Below are 17,742 nucleotides of genomic sequence, written 5' to 3'. Positions count from 1 at the left end.
GTGCAAATTAACTTAAATGACTTATAACATTGTATCAAATTTTACGTACTGCAGTTCAGTGGTGTACGATTGTTGAAGTGTGTTTGCCTGATGATGGCTACTCGTGGCCGAAACATGTAGCAGAACTATACTGAGCATTGTCCTTGAAGTTCTATATTTGCTGTGTTGTGACGGTCAAATAAAGAGATTGTATAGAAATAGGTTTTTTTTTGTGTAGGGCAGCTGGGCATAACTATAGTACTGAATATAGAGGACGAAGAGCAGATATCCTTGAAATAGGCCACGAATGTTTCATACTCCTTTTGAATTCACAGATTACGATTATCCTACCTTATCACTCGACGCAGAATAACCACTGCAATCAATACAGCGCCATTAAGTAGCCTGTTATCCATGAATTTGTCCTCAAGACAGGCAGTTACGAGCCCTTAAATCCATCCACACATCTCTCAAGTGCGAGGCAGACAGGTCGTGCCATGGCTCGGGCGGTTTTTTATTTTTTTTTTTTAATTCGCTTAGTGGGGGGTGGAGTCCAACTGGGTCCACTCGGCACGGCGGGCACTGTTTGGCCTATTGTAGCCTACCCCGGGTGATTATGATGATAGAGCAGTTGGTGGAATGGAGATTGACAGGGGAAACCGAAGTACTCGGATAAAACCCGCCCCAGTGCCACTTTGTCCACCACAAATCCTATTTGACCAGATCCGGGATCGAACCCGGGCCGCCGCGGTGGGAATCCAGCGACTAACCATGGCTCAGGCGGTTAGTTTCCGGCTTTCCAGCGCTCAAGTCATGTGGGATTTGTGGTAGACAATGTTGTACTGGGAGTGTTTCGGTTTCTTCTGCCAATCCCCACTCCACCAACTGCTCCATATTCATTAACCAGCGTATCAACGAACCTGTGCGATCTCGATACTGACAGCGTCGTTAAATAAGCAACACTGCATGACGCGAGACAGTCATCTGGCGAGGGAGTCATTCTGCTCAAACATCCACAGTGAATTCCGATGTTTATATGTGAGGGTCGATGTTTTTTAAAATGGTTGTATTCATGAATTGAATTCCGTGTACAATTTTTAAACGTGAGTTGATTTTGTATTAACGGTCATGCCCCTGTTTATCGTCCATTACTCAATGCCATATATAGTCAACATATGTCCATGACTGGAGATGATGATGTGTAGTGTGTGTTGCAGCGCTTCCAGGAGTACACCGTATAGACTTGTTATGGCAATTGAGGAAACGCGTGTTGCGTGTTGGCAAGTAAACTCAAGGCTCAGTGCATGTAATACAGTGTGGACATAGCCAACGCGACAGTCTGATAAGACGTCAATTTAAATGAGAGGAAAATGTATTTCTCAGGTTATTAATACTTCAAGAATATTTAGAACAGTTATTTTTCGTAAATAATTTCGTGACTTCTAGCTCCAATCTGATTAGCTTCATTACAAGTTCTTGATAAAATAACTAACCACGTTACCAAGTGCTTCATGTCTCCAGTGCCTGTCTGCATTAGGAAAGTCGCAAATAAAGAAATAAATAAACTAGATTTTTACGGAGCGGGTTAGTAGTATATAGCAGCAACAGTCTACGTTCCTGTTTTCGACATACCCAGTTCGAATCTCGGACGGGCTATCTATTCTGACAGATTTTTTTAGAGATTTTCATAATTTTGTATAATATGATAAGCCATGCCGATCGCGGTGGCCGCGCGGTTTGAAGCAGGAACTGTATTCGCACGCTCGAACACTCCCACCCGAGGCATGGATATTTGGTATGTGTACGTGTATGTGTTTATTGTGTGTAAGTGTTGTTCTGTGTATAGATAGGGGTCTTGCGACGGTTGAGGGGCTATGCTACAAGCCGGAAGGTTGCGGGTTCAAGTCCCGATGAGGTCATTGGATTTGTTCAGTTGACCCCGATCCTTCCAGACGCACTATGGCCCTGGGGTCAACTCAGTCTCTAACAGAAATGAGTACCAGAAATTAATTAAATAATTTTCCTGGGGAGTAAAGCGCGGCCGGCGCGTAAGGCTGACAACCTTACCGCCATCTGTGAGCCGATTGTCTAGATAATGTGGGACCCTCAACGTCTCACAATCCTATGGGCCTTCACGGCCTGGTACAGCAATAGTTTTGTTTTTTTAAAGTCTTTTCTAAACGATTTATTGTTAAAATCTGTACAGCCTCTAGATCTGTTACTTGCTGCTAAAGGTAAAGGTTTAAGTTGGCCCTGTGCTTAATTCGTTAAGCACCACACCATGAAGATATATGGGGGGTGTGGAGGTATAGCTCCACTATTTTACCTTGCCACTGGATACAGGTGAGTGGCTTCCTTCTCGCCAAAGCTGCGTTACCCTCGGGGAGAGAGCCTCAGATATGTATTGGATATGAGGCTCGGTGAACCCCGGCGCCTGTTTAGGCGCCGTAGAGAAAAATGTTTTGATCCTGATGGGAATCGAACACGGCCGTCAGGCCCGTAGCCCGTCGGTATTCCGATTGAGCTGTCCCGGCTGGTATAACTTGCTAGTGGGATATATAATATTGCTGTTCCTCTTCTCATTGCAGATACTGAACACCGTGCAATTTGAATCGGCGCTACCGTTGGATGAAAGAGGAAGTACAACTAAGTTACAGTACTGGGATCACTTATCGAACAGCAAGGACTCCCGTGTTCGTGTAGACCCATGTAAGGAACAATTTCCTCAATGGCATTTAGTCATAAAAGTAAATTATGACTCATTCTTTAACTACAAAGTACCTACAAGAGATACTAATGTGATGTGCTCGAAATTATTTTTACTATAAAAGTTTGCATGTCTTTCCAATAGACACGTCTGACGAGGAACGTGTTACTTCAGAAAATATGTGTAATCTTTTGTATGTGAAACCTTAGGTGACCGCCTCTGTGGTCTAGTGGTCAGAGTTCCTGCCTACGGATCCAGAGGTTCCTGGTTCGATTCCTGGCGCTACCAGATTTTCTGAGAAGTAGTGGGTCTGGAACTGGGTCCACTCAGCTTCGTGAGGATAATTGAGGAGTTATTCCAAGGAAATAGCGGCTCAGGTGTAGAAAACCGAAATTAACGGCCGTGGGAATTCGTTGCGCTGACCACGCGACATTTTCTATCCGCTAAAGTTGGCACTAACTTCGCCGACAAGTGGCGGCCTCTCGGTCGGTATAGTTCGCTTGCGGACTAAAACCACAGAATTTAGTTTTAATTTTAATGTGAAACCTCAGGTAGGCTGTGGAAAGTGTTAAGTGGACCTTGCTTCGAGGCCGCTTGATTCCTTCTTTCAATAATATAGGTATTAAGTTGCCTCCTGTTACACTGGCCCCGCGGTCTAAGGAAAGAAATGTCTTCTGCTCGAACGCTGGGATCGTGGGTTCGAATCCCATTCAAAGCATGCATGTTTGTCTACGTTTATTCTGTGTTTATGTTGTCCTGCGTATAGGCAGCGGTCTTGCGACGGGCTAATCCTTCGTCAGAGGAGTCCTACCGACTGTCTAAGGTTAAGAAACTGAAGTGAAACGAAGCGTCTCACTGAGGCCCTGTGTTCCAAGTGGGAGCAACAGATAGGTGTGTAGTTGGGTGGATTGATAGGTAGGCAGGTAGGCAGACGGACGTATGTTTGGATAGATAGATAGATAGACGGACGGAGCTTTCTTCAATCCTAAATTTTGTTTCAGCAATTTTTTTTATAATGTCTGCAAAGTCCGATATATTTGGACGTTGTTGTCCGCCTTATGGTTGTGTCGTACGTATGTCGGTCCGTTCTTCATAGCCCTCAAGTCCCGAACCTTTTGTTGAATTTTATTAAATGTTGTTTGTTTGACTCTGTAACAACTCACGAATTCGGCCGCTCTCAGCCTATTTCTTGCGTGTGTTCAGTAAACGTTCCTGTTGAATAGCGTACACTCATAACCTAAACATTTCCGATACAAATAGTGGACATTAACACGATAGGTATGTGGTCATGTAGGCCTGCATTTCTCCTTTCCGTGACACGTTTCTTAAAGGAAGTTTAAATATTTGTTTGAATTTTATCGTGTTTCGTAATCAGATTATAAAATATTTACAGCGGCATGGAGCAAAGTCCTTCGTGAGAAGTTAATAGTCGTTTAGCTAGTCAAGAAGTTCCCAGTACTTTATGGAAGCCAAAGATTAATTTCCATAAAGTACAAAAGTAAAGGTATTCCTGTAGCAGGCCGAAGAGGCCCATAGGGTTGTGAGATGTTGAGGTTCCCACATTTTCTAAACAGTCGGCTCATAAATGGCGGTAAGGTTGTCAGCCTTACGCGCCGGCTGCCCTTTACCCCCAAGAATATTCCTGGTACTCATTTGACCTCAGGGCCATAGTGCGGCTGGAAGGTTTATGTCAGTTGAAAATGTTCCCCTCATCGAGATTCGATGCTGAGACCTNCTGACCCGTCGTACTGAAGCGTTATGTGATGTTCAGTTGCAGATGCATAATGTGCATAATGTCGCATCGCTTCAGTAGACGCCAGATGACCTCTGCAGACGTTAACGTCGTTCAGTAGGTGACTAACCATGCAGCTCTTCCTTAATGCAGTGTTCAGTATCGATTCTGTGCTGCTGTAAGGGCCTGCAGTGTTTGTCATCAGAATTGTAAATGCCAGTGCTTTTAGAACCTGCTCTGTTCTCCCATTGTGTTTATAGCTGAATCAATAAGACGCCATGTAATCGGACGTGAACACTCATGTCCCAAATGTCCGGTCCGCTGTTGTTACATCTGCAATAACTTCCTTTCGGAAATCAAATAACGATTTTTTTACTCTTGAAATTGCGCAACCGAATTGAATGGCAAATTTATCCTTCCTGTCTTGTTTGTTATACATGCCTACCCACGGAAACAGTCTTCGATATCGGTTCCTTACATCAATGTCCCTGAACCGTCTTGACATGGCGTTTAAATTGTCATACACTGAAAATCATCGCTGGCAAAACAGATCTTAATCCTATACACATTCTGTAGGACTTTTTGGGCGGTGAATCAGCCCGTCGCAAGGCCGATATCTACGCACAGAATAAACGCACACAGACATCCATGCCTTGGATGGGATTCGAACCCACTATCCTAGCATTCGAACGAGCAAAGACAGTTCATACCTTAGACCACGCGTCCACTGTGACCGTCACTGTGACCCTAAGGCTGGTTTTCCACGAGTGTTTTATGGTGCGACTTAGTGAGCCAATGATTTAAATGAAATTATTGCCACACAACCACACGATCAGTGGATCTCCACAGAAAGTGATATGTCTGAACGATCCATTGATCAGTTATGTGACTTTGTGAAAACAGCTTCTTTTGTATCAGTGATGGACTAAGACGCACACAAGAATGGCGCGCCTCAAATTCTCATGGAAAAGGAGCCTAGCGGCTGGACGGAGTAGCATAGCCTGCGTACTGTGCCACGCAATTTCGCTGCTAATCTCTTGGTGTAATGAATGTTTTCCGGCAGACCCAATTCAACCGAAATGGGCCGCGATCCAACGACATTAGCATGCCTCATTAAACTGTACAGGACAAACTTATTGTATGTAGTGCAGAGGACTGTCATTAGTACATTTCAGTGTAGGCATCAATAGAGAAATTTTATTGGTTATAATAGTAATAACACACTGACAATGGAAATGTTCCTATACGCATCCTGGGTGTAGACTCCCTGTTAAGAGCTCTGTGGTTCCAAACTTGAGCTAGGCTATAATTTCACAGGCTTATCTACTCTGTACACGGAATAATCAATATTTGAATACCTTCATATAAAGTTATAGTGTAATTAAGGTGAAATTTCTTTCTGGTTCATTACATTTTGCTGTAACGTGTAGGTAGGTTATAGTGAGAAATCTCCTAAGGCCGCGCCATAACTCAAGCGATTAGTTGCTGGCTTCCCACCGCGGAGGCCCGGGTTCGAGCCCGGGTCTGGTCAAGTGGGATTTGTGGTGGACAGTGGCGCTGGGGCAGGTTTTCTCCTAGTACTTCGGTTTCCCCTGCCAATCTTCATTCCACCAAATTCTCCATCATCATAATCACCCGAGGTAGGTACAATAGGCCATTAAGTGGCCGACGTATCGAGTGGACCCAGCTGGACTCCATCCCCCACTATGCGAATTAAAAAAAAAAACTCTTCTAATTTAGTGTCAATCTCATCTACTTGTCTCTCGTCCTATTTTCCCACATGTGGCCATGCAGACTCAAGCATGGCGAAATATTGAACCGTACATCGTAGTCGAGTGGGTGGTACTCCTGATTCGCACTCCGAAGGTCTCGGGTTTGAATCTCGGGCTACATGCCGATTATCACGACTTGTTTTCGTGGTTTTCCGTAGTCACTCCAGACAATTGCAGAGATAATACCTCAAATTAGGTCGAGACCTCTTCCTTCTACATTCTTTCCTGTATATTTGAAACCAGTCATTGACGCCGTAGACTACAATCTGACCTGAAAGCGTCTTTTCACAAACCAGGAATGAACTAAAAATGCTTGTTAGATTTAGTTTCTAGGTTAATTTATTTAACAGTTTCAAATAACATGTGCAGCCGCTTCTCGAACTATAGACGTCAAATGACATTCAGTGAGAAATTGCTGGGTGATTGTTTTATGAAAAATGACGGATTTGATATGTAGTGGTCTTGGAGTATTCTATTTTAATATGTCTAATTAATTGGTTGGGGTATGGCTGAGCCTCTTGGTACTGAGGCCGTAAATGGGCCTGTTACACCGTCCCTGGGTAACAGCTGAGAGAATATAGCGTGGATGGAATGGGAATTGTCGAGGGAAATCCGAAGCATTTGGAGAAAATCCTGCTTCAGCGGTACTTTGTCCGCCACTGATCCTATATGAACTGCCGTCGGCTTGAACACATCCTCCCCTATTTTAGTGTTACTATCCTGGCCTTTGTTTTACGGGATTAAGGAAACAAAAGACCTGTCAGGTATATTGATTGCAGGAATATGAAGCTTACGGTTGCGTTATGACGGTCACTTATCCCATTAGTAAATGCTTTGGGCTGCGTACAAGAACCTGCAGGCCTGCTTGATGAAAGGAATTCAGATGGGCTGTACATTTAGCATGCATGGTTGAAACAAAAATATGGTCAAGAACCGATATAGTACCCTGAAATAGGCCATGATCACTTCCTTCCACATCCTTTCCAATTCATCAATCATCCTGGCATATGACGCTTTATAGTCTTGAGCTACTAAGTCCATGGAACTGAATCGTTCTTGAGAAGCCACCAGTCGCTCAGCCACTCAAGAAATAGGTGTCTGGCTGAGGTCCGGAATAAATCTCGATGAAGTAATGAAAGGATATATATTTTAGCCTTTATATCCGTTGCTAAATAATGACACCGTAAACAACGGCCGTTGTTAGGCAGTGATCGTAAACAGCTTCAGACGAATGGTGTTGTCTACGCTGTCCGAGCGATAGCTACATGATGCAACATAAGAAGAATCCTTAGGTAGAGGTGTTTTATATGCAGTCTGTGCCGAGGCTATATAAAGAGGAGCAGCTGCGATTACGAGAGTGTCTTGAGACGACAGAGGAGTTAGTTGTGAGAGAGTCGCCGGCCAGTAAGAACGCGAACACGGGAGCTGAAGAAGCTAAGGTGTTGGAAGCCGTTGCTAGACGACAACCGGTGAAGATACAGTAGACTGAGAAGACTTCATAATTGCTCTAGTGAACTGCAGAGTATGTGAATTTGCGTTAGCGCTATAGTTACTTGTAGTTACGCCCTGTAAGACTTCAGTAAAAGCAATTACAAGTCCAAACCCCGTGTTTAGTCACTCCGTAAATACAGAACAATATCAAATCCGGATTAGCTGGCCATACGACCCGTAGCTTAGTCACTGTATTGAGTTACCAAGCTCACAAGATTATGTCATCTATTGCATTCAGGTTAATATGGTATTTTCTGGTCTATTCTTTCGCATACATATGGTTCCTTGTGAGGATCTTTAGAAGTAACATACTGTAACATGTATCAGTGACTAAATCGCGGGTTTGGATTGGTAATTGGATCTATTAACAACCAACAGGTCGTAACTACAATTAATTATTACGCTGTTGCTGCTTTACACAATGTACAATCACTCCATACTAATCTCTTCAGGCTATTTGCACTAGTCTTCACGGGTTTATAACACGGGAACTATAATACACTGAATCACACATTCCAAATATTACACACAAATAAAGTCTTCTAATCACATGTTAAGTCTTCACAGACTGACTTCTAGTTGTTAACTACGAACTTCCCGTGGCTATCTCCTTGCTTGCTTGCTTGCTTGCTTGCTTTCTTGCTTGTTCATGTGCTTCTGCCGCTATTATTCGTAGCTTGTAACTGCTTTACTTATATAGCCGAGGAACGGACATGGACCTATAGTAAACATATATCACGTGATCGCTATCCAGCCTAATGGCGCGTCGGTTGGATCTACAGAAAAAAACCTGTCACGTGATCACTATCACACGTCAAGAATTCAGAGGCCGACTTCTAGTTCTTCTTCAACTATGAACTTCCCATGGATATCTCCTTGCTTGCTTGTTCGCGTGCTTCTGCCGCTGTTATTCGTAACTTGTAACTGCTTTACTTATATAGCCGAGGAACGGACATGGACTTATAGTAAACACGTATCACATGATCGCTATCCAGCCAGACCATTGGCGCGTCGGTCGGATCTGCAGAAAACACATGTTACATCACTCTCCAATGTTGTGACGTCACAGCGGACACGGAAATCGCAGCTTCCTCTATTGTTGCATAAGCTAGCAACACACTGTTTGCCAAGAAGCTGTCTTCGCGGGAACTTGTTTACCAACGTTGCCTAGCAATTGGTGTACATGTAATAATATATGCATGTTTCGTAGCTAATGTCTCGCATCCCTCCACGAAAAAGAACTGAATTTCCTGTATCCACCGGATATGATTGTAAGTGACTTCTCGGCTCGCCGATTTTTCTCGAAGGTCGCCATATCTGTGTTGCTTGGAAAACCGTCGCTGTTGTTACGCAGGTGGAACATGTTAGCTATGTGCCATACTACTCATGGCCTTCAGTTTTCTAAGCAGTATTCCTTAAGCTGACTGGCGATAGGGAGATAAACCATATCTCTTCAAAACGCATATGCTTGCTTATAGATATCCATACAGTATTCCCCCTGTTTTAAATATGCATCGAAATGCGGCCCGTTGAATGTCGCGAGTAGTGAATTGTCTGAAGCAACAAAACATTCAGTGTCTTTTTGCTTTAAAAGTGGTTTGTAGATGTCAACATTTAACTGTACTGCCACGCAGACGTATCGGTGGTAGAAGTTAATAATTACAAATGTTTAAGTGAATTATTACGAACACCAGCCTTTGAAGGATTGAACGTAAACTAATCCTATCACACGGCCCTTGTTTCGATTCTTTGCCACCCTCGATATGACGAATATGATCGTTATTCAGTCTCCGAAATAACTCCTTGGCCTGTAGTCCGCAAGCGAACTATACCTACCGAGCGACCGCCGTTTTTCGGCGAAGTTAGTGCCAACTTTAGCGGATAGAGGGTGTCGCGTGGTCAGCGTAACGGATCCTCACGGCCAATAATCTCGGCTTTCTAGACCGGAGCAGCTATTTCCTTGAAATAACTCCTTAATTATCCTCACGAGGCTGAGTGGACCCCGTTCCAGACCCAACACTTTTCAGAAAATCTGGTAACGCCGGGAATCTAACCCGGGACCTCTGGATCTGAGCCAGGAACTCTGACCACTGGACCACAGAGGCGGTCAGTCTCCGAAATAGGGTACGTTAAGTTTAAAGTAGGAACGTCAAAATGGTGATACGCCGAGAGAGCTCACTCAGTATATCTACGGTCTGGAATGCCGGGGTTCGTTTCCCAGCAGGGCATGACATTTTTCTATACTCCACAACGTCCAGACCGACTCTGGGGCCCATCTAGCTTCTTGTCGAATGGGTACTGGAGGATCTTCTCCAGGGGCTAAAGCGACAGGGACATGAAGCTGACGACTGACCTCCATGTAGTTCTGAGGTGAAGAATGGCGGAACTATATCTCCACTTCCCCATTCATCTTCATTGCATGGTGCTTGATTAATTAAACATGGGGACAACTTGTAACTTTTTAAGTGAACTCAAACACTAGCCTTTGAAGGATTAAACTTAAACTATTTCTATTACACGATCCTCATTTCGATACTTATTGACTCTCGATATGTCGAATGTCGTTATTTGATTTTCTAGATGTGGTATGTCCAATTTACGGCAGAAGCTTTAAAACGGTGGTGATAGCTTTGCTTAGATGCACATAGAGTTTCATTGCAGCGAGTTCTTCAGCTTATACGTATACAGCGCAGCCATGAAGCGAATAAATGCGTCAGGGGCTGTCAGGGGCCGTCAAGGGCCGCCTTTATCTTCACGGAAAAAGCGTCTCTTGCCGCCCGCCGAAGCCCGCGCTCGCAATGAAACTCGCTCTGCTTTCTTCATATTTGCGTTGTTTAGTCTGTTGTAACTGTGTTGTAAAACAGTTTTGTTCTCACTGTTCTGCCGAGGTCATGCTCATATTGTATTGCTCGCTCTGCTGTGTAAATTGAGAGTGCTACTTAACTGGTGTATTTTCAGATATTAAGAAACTGATATTCTAGGGTTTTCTAGCGTAATTTAGAATGTAACATTACCTTTGTGTCTTCGAAAGCTGAAATGTTTCACACATATTGTTAAATAGCCAGACGGCGATTTCGTGATGGAAGAGGTAAAGATTTTAANTATTATTATTATTATTATTATTATTATTGGAGCCGGAATAACTCAGGCGATATAGGGATGAACTATGGACTGGGCGGTCCAGGTTCAATTTCCGGTAGAGGCAAGAGATTTTTCTTTACTGCACAGCGTCCAGACTGGGTGTGGGGCCCAGCCTCCTTAACAAATGGTACCGGGGCTTTTTCCATGGGGATAAAACGGAATGGGCATGAAGCTGACCACTTCCATCTAGTACCGAGGTCAAGAATGGTGCTGTGCGTCCACTCCCTTGTACGTCTTCATGGTGTGTTGCATAATTTGTTAAGCATAGGGTTAACTTTACCTCTTTTACCGACTTGTATTCTGGTTCAAATCCCGACGAGGTCATTGGATTTTTTTTCCATTTGGTCTAATCCTTCCAGCCGCACTATGGCCCTGGGGTCGACGAGTACCAGGAATATTCTTGCAATGTTCTTGGGGGGTAAAGGGCGGCCGGCGCATAAGACTCACAAGCTCGCCGCCATCTATGAACCGATTGTCTAGAAAATGTGGGAACCTCAACGTCTCACAACCCAATGGCCCTCCACGGCCTGTTACAGAAGATACCTTTACTTTTTTACCGACTTGTATTCGGGAAGTACAGCCGGGGCTGTATTCTGACAGGTCTTTCATGGTTTTCCTCAGTCCCTCTAGATGAATTTAAGAACGGTATCTTCAAATTTGGCACAGCCGTTTCCTCCCCTCCTTTCGCTGAAGTGTCGTTAATTTGCCCACCGCCCATCGATCTGTTCGAGTGAGGGCCCTTAACGCACCAGCTCTCTCACTCTGTCATGTAGGCACATCTGCAAATCCATCCCCGTGTTAAATGACTCATGTAGACTGCATTCCTGTCGAATATGCTATTTGCTTCCGGTCTGCGATTTCTTAACCCCAGCAGTTTCTTTGTGCAAGCGAGCATGTAACCGAAAGAACGATGCTTGAGACGCGTTCTCGATCGAGCAGACAAAAACATGTTTAATTGTGACGTAAATACAGACAAACTTACGTATGCATGTAAGTGTGTGCATATTTACACTTCAAGAAAGCCTGCTACTCAGAAGTTGATTAGGTCTACTGTGCAACATTACCATTCAATTTTGTACACTAATGAAACTTGAAATATGTTTGAATTAAACCTGTAGTAAAAGTCCATGAACCTATTGTAAGGATTTTTGTGATGTATTTCCTATTTACATTGGTCTGAAAGAAGGAGGGTTGCTTTTAGTTTTCCTTTCGAATCTGTCTCTAGGAAAGTCCTAGAGAGGTAGGATTGGTTGAAATTGAATGGGACACATCAGCTTTCATATGCTACCTTTGTGGGCGAGAACATGTACCAAGAAACAGGAGGAGCTTTCCTGTGCACTAGTAAGAAGTAAATGCAGAGACAACTAACGATAAGTACATGTTTATGTCTCTTGCCACTAGGGTGCAACTGCTTTGTCACCGGGGATAAAGCAGACAGGGGGTTGAAGCTGATCAGTCACCTCCATCTGGTACCGAGCCGTATCTTTACTCCCCCATACATCTTCATGGTGTGTTAAGTACACAGAAAACTTTACATTTACTTGCTTCCTTACTTTTCTGACTCTCACGAATGATGGACTGATAAACAAGGCTGAATTTACAGTTGTGGGATATGCGACCCCCCCCCCCGGGGAAATCAAAATGTGGGGGCCCCTATCAGTAACTTTTTTTTCTTGTCAATGGCTCTTCCAGCCCATTCATGGCCATGGCCTCTTATTCAGTTCCGTAATCATTTTTCGCTGATGGTAGGCCTCCTTGGGCGAGTGATCAGCCCGTCGGAAGGCCTCTGCCTAAACATAGAGCAACACAAACACAGAATAAAAGCATACACAGACCAAAAATCCATGCCTTGAGTGGGATTCGAACCCACTATCCCGGCTTCCGAGCGAACGAAGACAGTTCATGCCTTAGACCGCGCGGGTATAAGAAATTTAGGTTATAATAATTATTTTTTCTTCTTATTTCTTATAATAACTAAAAATAGACTAATTTTTGGCCGTTTTAGAGAAGCAAGTGTCTCGATAGAATCTGTGGATTCAATTGTCTTTTGGAGAATCTGGGGGGGGGGGCAACCGCCCCGGCCGCTCCCCCTTGAATCTGACCCTACTGATAAACTGGGACAGTTAGGGACAGCTTGATGAAGGTGGTGCCGCGCCTTGATAAGCCGATGTAACCCAGAAGTGTTCATATAACTTACATTAGATACCAGATCATTGAAGTCCGGAAAAACGTGTTAGCATTTCTTTACGAGTATATAAGTAATTCGCGCTGCTACATACAAGAACCAACTCTTCTCCTCTTCTCCTTATTCACTTCGCAGTGATTTCTTATTGCTAGTGGGGTAGGACTAAGTCCCTTGTACTGCGGCCACTTCTGGCCTATTGTACCAGCCCCAGATGATAGGCGAGGGTGATTGTGGAGCAATTGGTGGAATGAAGATTGTCAGGGGAAACTGAAGTACTCGGAGGAAACCTGCCCCAGCGCCACTTTGTCTACCGCAAATCCCACTTGAGCAGACCCGGGATCGAACCCGGGCCGCCGCGGTGGGAATCCAGCGACTAGCCGCTTGAGCTATCGCGCGGCCTCGCAGTGAAATTAACCAGTGCCATGTTATATGGTTTACGAACCCTGCCATATGTAGATCGGTTGGAGTAATTGTTACACTCGGTGAGTGGCCTTTGAACCGTATTACAGTACACCGTGATTCTGAATTATTGTCGGGGTTTCCGTGGCCTATAATTTTCAAACCGGAAAGAATAAAACAAAACTTCTTACGGAATATGAAAGTGTAATTCAAGAAGTTTTATTTGGTAGCTGTACTTACCGCACTAATGTCTGGGAGAAAATATGACATGATACCACGTGATCTCCCTTTGTTCTGTATTGCAATTCTTGAAACTTGTTTCTTTACCAAGTGGTGATCAGAAGGCTATATCCATTATTGGTGTGAAAATATTGTATTGTAATTCTCAATACTGAGAATGATTGTGGTCTATATGATATGTGTGAATTAATGCTAAGGGAAGAAATTTCTCTGATCGTGTTTGTCCCTCTCAGATAGAGACATCTGTATTCATAGGGTAGAGTCCTTCAGAAGCGCGTAGTCACCCAGGGAATCAAGGCATTTCCCTTTTGTGGAACACGAGGATGTCAAGACATTGCCACTGGTCCCGTTCTTGAGCCAAATTAATCGACTTAATATCCTCCCACCCTTTTTTTTAGGTCCAATTCAGTAGTATCTTCCCATCGAATTCTAGGTCTTCAAAGTATGGTCTCTTCCCTTTAGATTCCATTAACAAAACGTTCTGTGCATTTCTCGTGCCTGACCTCCGTGGTACATGCTCTGCTAATCACATCCTTAATCTGCAGAGATCAATCTTGTTCCTTTAACTTAAAAAAATATCTCCACTTGACCGTGATTCATTTGTAGAAGCCTAACGATGCAACCTCTGAGGTGTTACCACATTCTCTCTCCCCCCCTCTGTCTCTCCTGTTGCGCCCACTTTGGAGCATAGGGCTTCCGTTTAACGTTTGGTTTCACTTCAGTTTTTAATCCTAAAACAATCGGTAGGACTCCTTGGGCGGGGAGTCAGCCTGTCGCAAGGCCGCTACCTACGCAGAACAACACAAACGCAAGAAAAACATCCATGCCCTGTGGGATTTGAACGCACGATCCGAGCGATCATGCTCTCATGTTTGTTTGAATGGACCGTCGTTTGATTTGAATGTTAGAATATGCACGGACACAAACAAAAGGGGCTCTAGTGGTCATCTACACAGCAGTTTACTTTAACAGTAAAAATAAAACACAGAAGTGTCAATATTAATTTATTGTTGTCATACTATACACTACCTGTTTCGGTCTTGATCAGGTGGATTCGGAATGAACTAATACAGGTATTCAATCTCAGGTTGATGTTAAAATGAGAGTCTGTAAAATGTGTCAGTGTTTTCACCTCAATATATGTGGTATAATTTGGTAATAAACGTTAAAAACCCTTCAAACTGAGAGTAAGGTTACGTGCGGCTTCATGCGTGTAATGTTGTTGTATTGTGGTGAGTATTGTGTGCGGTTGAACGGATTTGTTCATGTGTTTCTAATACGGAATTTCTTGTTGAGTGGTGGAATGCAGCTGCTGATGATCTGTCAAGATCTGAACGTGTAGCTGTATAGTATAACAACAAGAAATTAAGACTGACACTTTCATCTCTCTTATATTCTATTGTTAAAGTAAATTGTTGTACAGACGCCCGCTATTATATCCTGATTCTGTAACACAGCAGGATACAAAGAATGAAGACAAGGAGCTCTTTCTTTTGAATCCTGGCTGTAGAGACCATGCATTGAACGTGCTTAATTTACTTAGCAGGTACTTGACCTTTTTGTTGTTTAACGAAGCTATGCCAAGTGATGACGTTACGTACGTTACAGTGCGGGCTCTAAGGATTAGTTCCGAGTCGGAACTTATATTGCGAAACTATATTCCAGCATTTCCTTGGCACTACAGCTCCAGTGGGCCTAGGCCTACCTCCATGAACTTCTCCGTTCACTTCGGTTTTTCTAGATCTTACACATTCGGTAGGACTCCGTGGGCCGCTGATCAGCTCGTCGCAAGGCCTCTACCTGTACACAAACACAGAAAAACGCACACACACAAACTAAACATCCATGCCCTGAGTGGGATTCGAACCCACGATCCCGGTTCCCAAGCGAGCGAAGACAGTACATGCCTTAGACCGCTGGGCTACCGTGACCGGCACTTGGGTAATTACCAGGAAATATCTCTGGGATGGTCAGTCCAGGCCAGAATATGTCGCCCATATGTATGTCAATGTCAGTAGCGCAGAGGTAACTTGATTAGAACGGTAAAGTTGTCCATACGCTTAATTAATTAAGAACCAAGCCATGCAGACGTATGGGGAGTGGAGATATAGTTCCACCAATCTTGAACATGACAGATGGAAGTGATTTGTCAGCTTCATACCCCGATCGTTTTTTCACTTGGGAAACAGCTCCTGGTACGTATTCGATAAGGCTGGGTGTGCCTCAGAGCTCGTCTGGACGCTGAGGAGAGGAGAAAATCAGTTGTCCCTGCCGGGAATCGAACCCTGACTCCTTGACCGTCCAGCCCGTAGCCCTTCGCTATGCCGACTGAGCTAACCTGTTTAGTAAATGTTTAAAGGTGAAGTCCTGTTACGAAGAGCGCGCTCACGTTGTCATCGCGAGCCGCATTTGTTTCAGGACATAAAACCTCACCCCATGCCTTCCTCGAGCGAAATCGCCGAACAACACAGGCCTTGTTTATTATTCCTTGGATTTCCAGATACAGATAACAAAATCATATATCTCTGGTACAGTGTTTTGCGGATCGTCAATAAAATGTCAGCTCTTCAAGAAATGTAAAAGCCTCTGCTGCTGTTACTGTAAGAAGACTTCCACTGTTTCTTATCTCTGGCCAGTTCTTGCATATTAACATCCACACAGCGTATTCACTGTGATTCGTTTTAATAATGTCCTCCTTATGTGTTTCTTTTTCAAGAAACGGCCCTCCATGAAGTTCTCTAAAAATCTTCATATTTATCATATTCACTATAATTCATTTTAATAATATACTTATGTGTTTCTTTACAAAGAAACGACCTTACATGAAGTTCATTAAAAATCTTCATATTCACTATGATTCGTTTTAATAATATCCTGCTTATGTGTTTCTTTACGAAAAAATGGCCTCACATGAAGTTCTTTAAAGATCTTCATATCATATTCACTATGATTCATCTTTAATAATAGTATTCTCCTCATGTGTTTCTTTACGGAGAAGCGGTCATCCATGAAGTTCTGTAAAAATGTTCATGTCATCATATTCACTATGATTCGTTTTAATAATATTTTCCTTGTATGTTTCTTTACGAAGATGCGGTCTTCCATGAAGTTCTCTAAAGATGTCCGTATCATCATATTCACTATGATTCATTTTAATAATATCCTCCTAGTGTTTTTTTTTACCAAGAAGCGGTCTTCCATGAAGTTCTCTAAAGATGTCCGTATCATCATATTCACTATGATTCATTTTAATAATATCCTCCTTATATGTTTCTTTACGAAGATGCTGTCTTCCATGAAGTTCTCTAAAGGTGTTCTTATCTCGTTTTCCCAACCGTCTCGATAATAGACTAGAGCAATTTTTTCCCCCCGAGCTCGGATTCAGGCGAAAGGGAGGCGCTCTCCCGTCAAGTCAGGCCGACCCATAACGCATATTTCGCCGCACAGCTGCGCTGTCTAGAGAACTCGCCATGTTAGGTAAGGAGTTCACATTAATTCTGTTAGCAAGTGAGTCGTTTGTCACCACGGCATGGCGCGTCCTCAGGTTTCGGATGGGGGAAATGATCTGTAGATATGGAGGGTAGATGCGAATATATTGAATCAGGAGTCGTGGCCAAGTTCATGTGTTTGGAAGCGACAGCAACATACCAGAAATTGAAAGTACAGGGTTACTATAAATGATTCATTCCATTTCAAAACACTATACTTTCCAAAGTATTACACATACAAATACGATTGATTGTTGAGGATCAAATTTGGGATTGCAAATTTAAGTTATTACCTAGGTGCCTGGAGACTTGCGAAAAGTGTTTTGCAGTGAAAGAGCAAAGATGACAACACATGGACACGCAATGAGGTTAAGAATGCGATAATCAGCATTCATGCGTAATACCGTGTGCAAGACGCGCCGCTAACTAGGCCACTGGAGGTGGTCATATGAGCAAATACACAGCGACAAGACGCAAGAGGTCCACCCCCAGCCACATAGAATATCCAATGAAAGCCTAACGTTAGGAAATTAGAACACAAGGGAGGAGCTATCTACCCCCTTGTCGTCCACGCGGAATCAGCGAATTAAGACTATAAATGAGGGAAA

At 43.6% G+C, this 17,742-nt stretch overlaps 1 protein-coding gene across 7 annotated transcripts in view; it reads left to right on the top strand.

The window, feature by feature from the left end:
* The window catches only part of LOC111873321, a 157,285-nt gene that overhangs the window by 50,072 nt on the left and 89,471 nt on the right, over nucleotides 1-17,742 (top strand). For 4 of the 7 annotated variants that reach the window (XM_023867933.2, XM_023867931.2, XM_023867938.2 and 1 more), the window contains one exon: nucleotides 2,568-2,688. The exons of 2 other annotated variants lie outside the window; for them this stretch is intronic. The gene's annotated coding sequence lies outside the window, so the exon portion shown is untranslated. Of the gene's footprint in view, nucleotides 1-2,567; nucleotides 2,689-10,701; nucleotides 10,770-17,742 lie in introns of those variants that run through there. One more of the 7 variants, XM_023867936.2, reaches the window with a different exon arrangement.

The sequence above is a fragment of the Cryptotermes secundus genome, unplaced genomic scaffold, assembly GCF_002891405.2.
Source record: "Cryptotermes secundus unplaced genomic scaffold, Csec_1.0 scaffold223, whole genome shotgun sequence".
Classification (NCBI taxonomy): Eukaryota; Metazoa; Arthropoda; class Insecta; order Blattodea; family Kalotermitidae; genus Cryptotermes; species Cryptotermes secundus.
The sequence above is the reverse complement of the archived record's forward strand: the minus strand, read 5'-3'. Positions and strand labels throughout refer to the sequence as shown.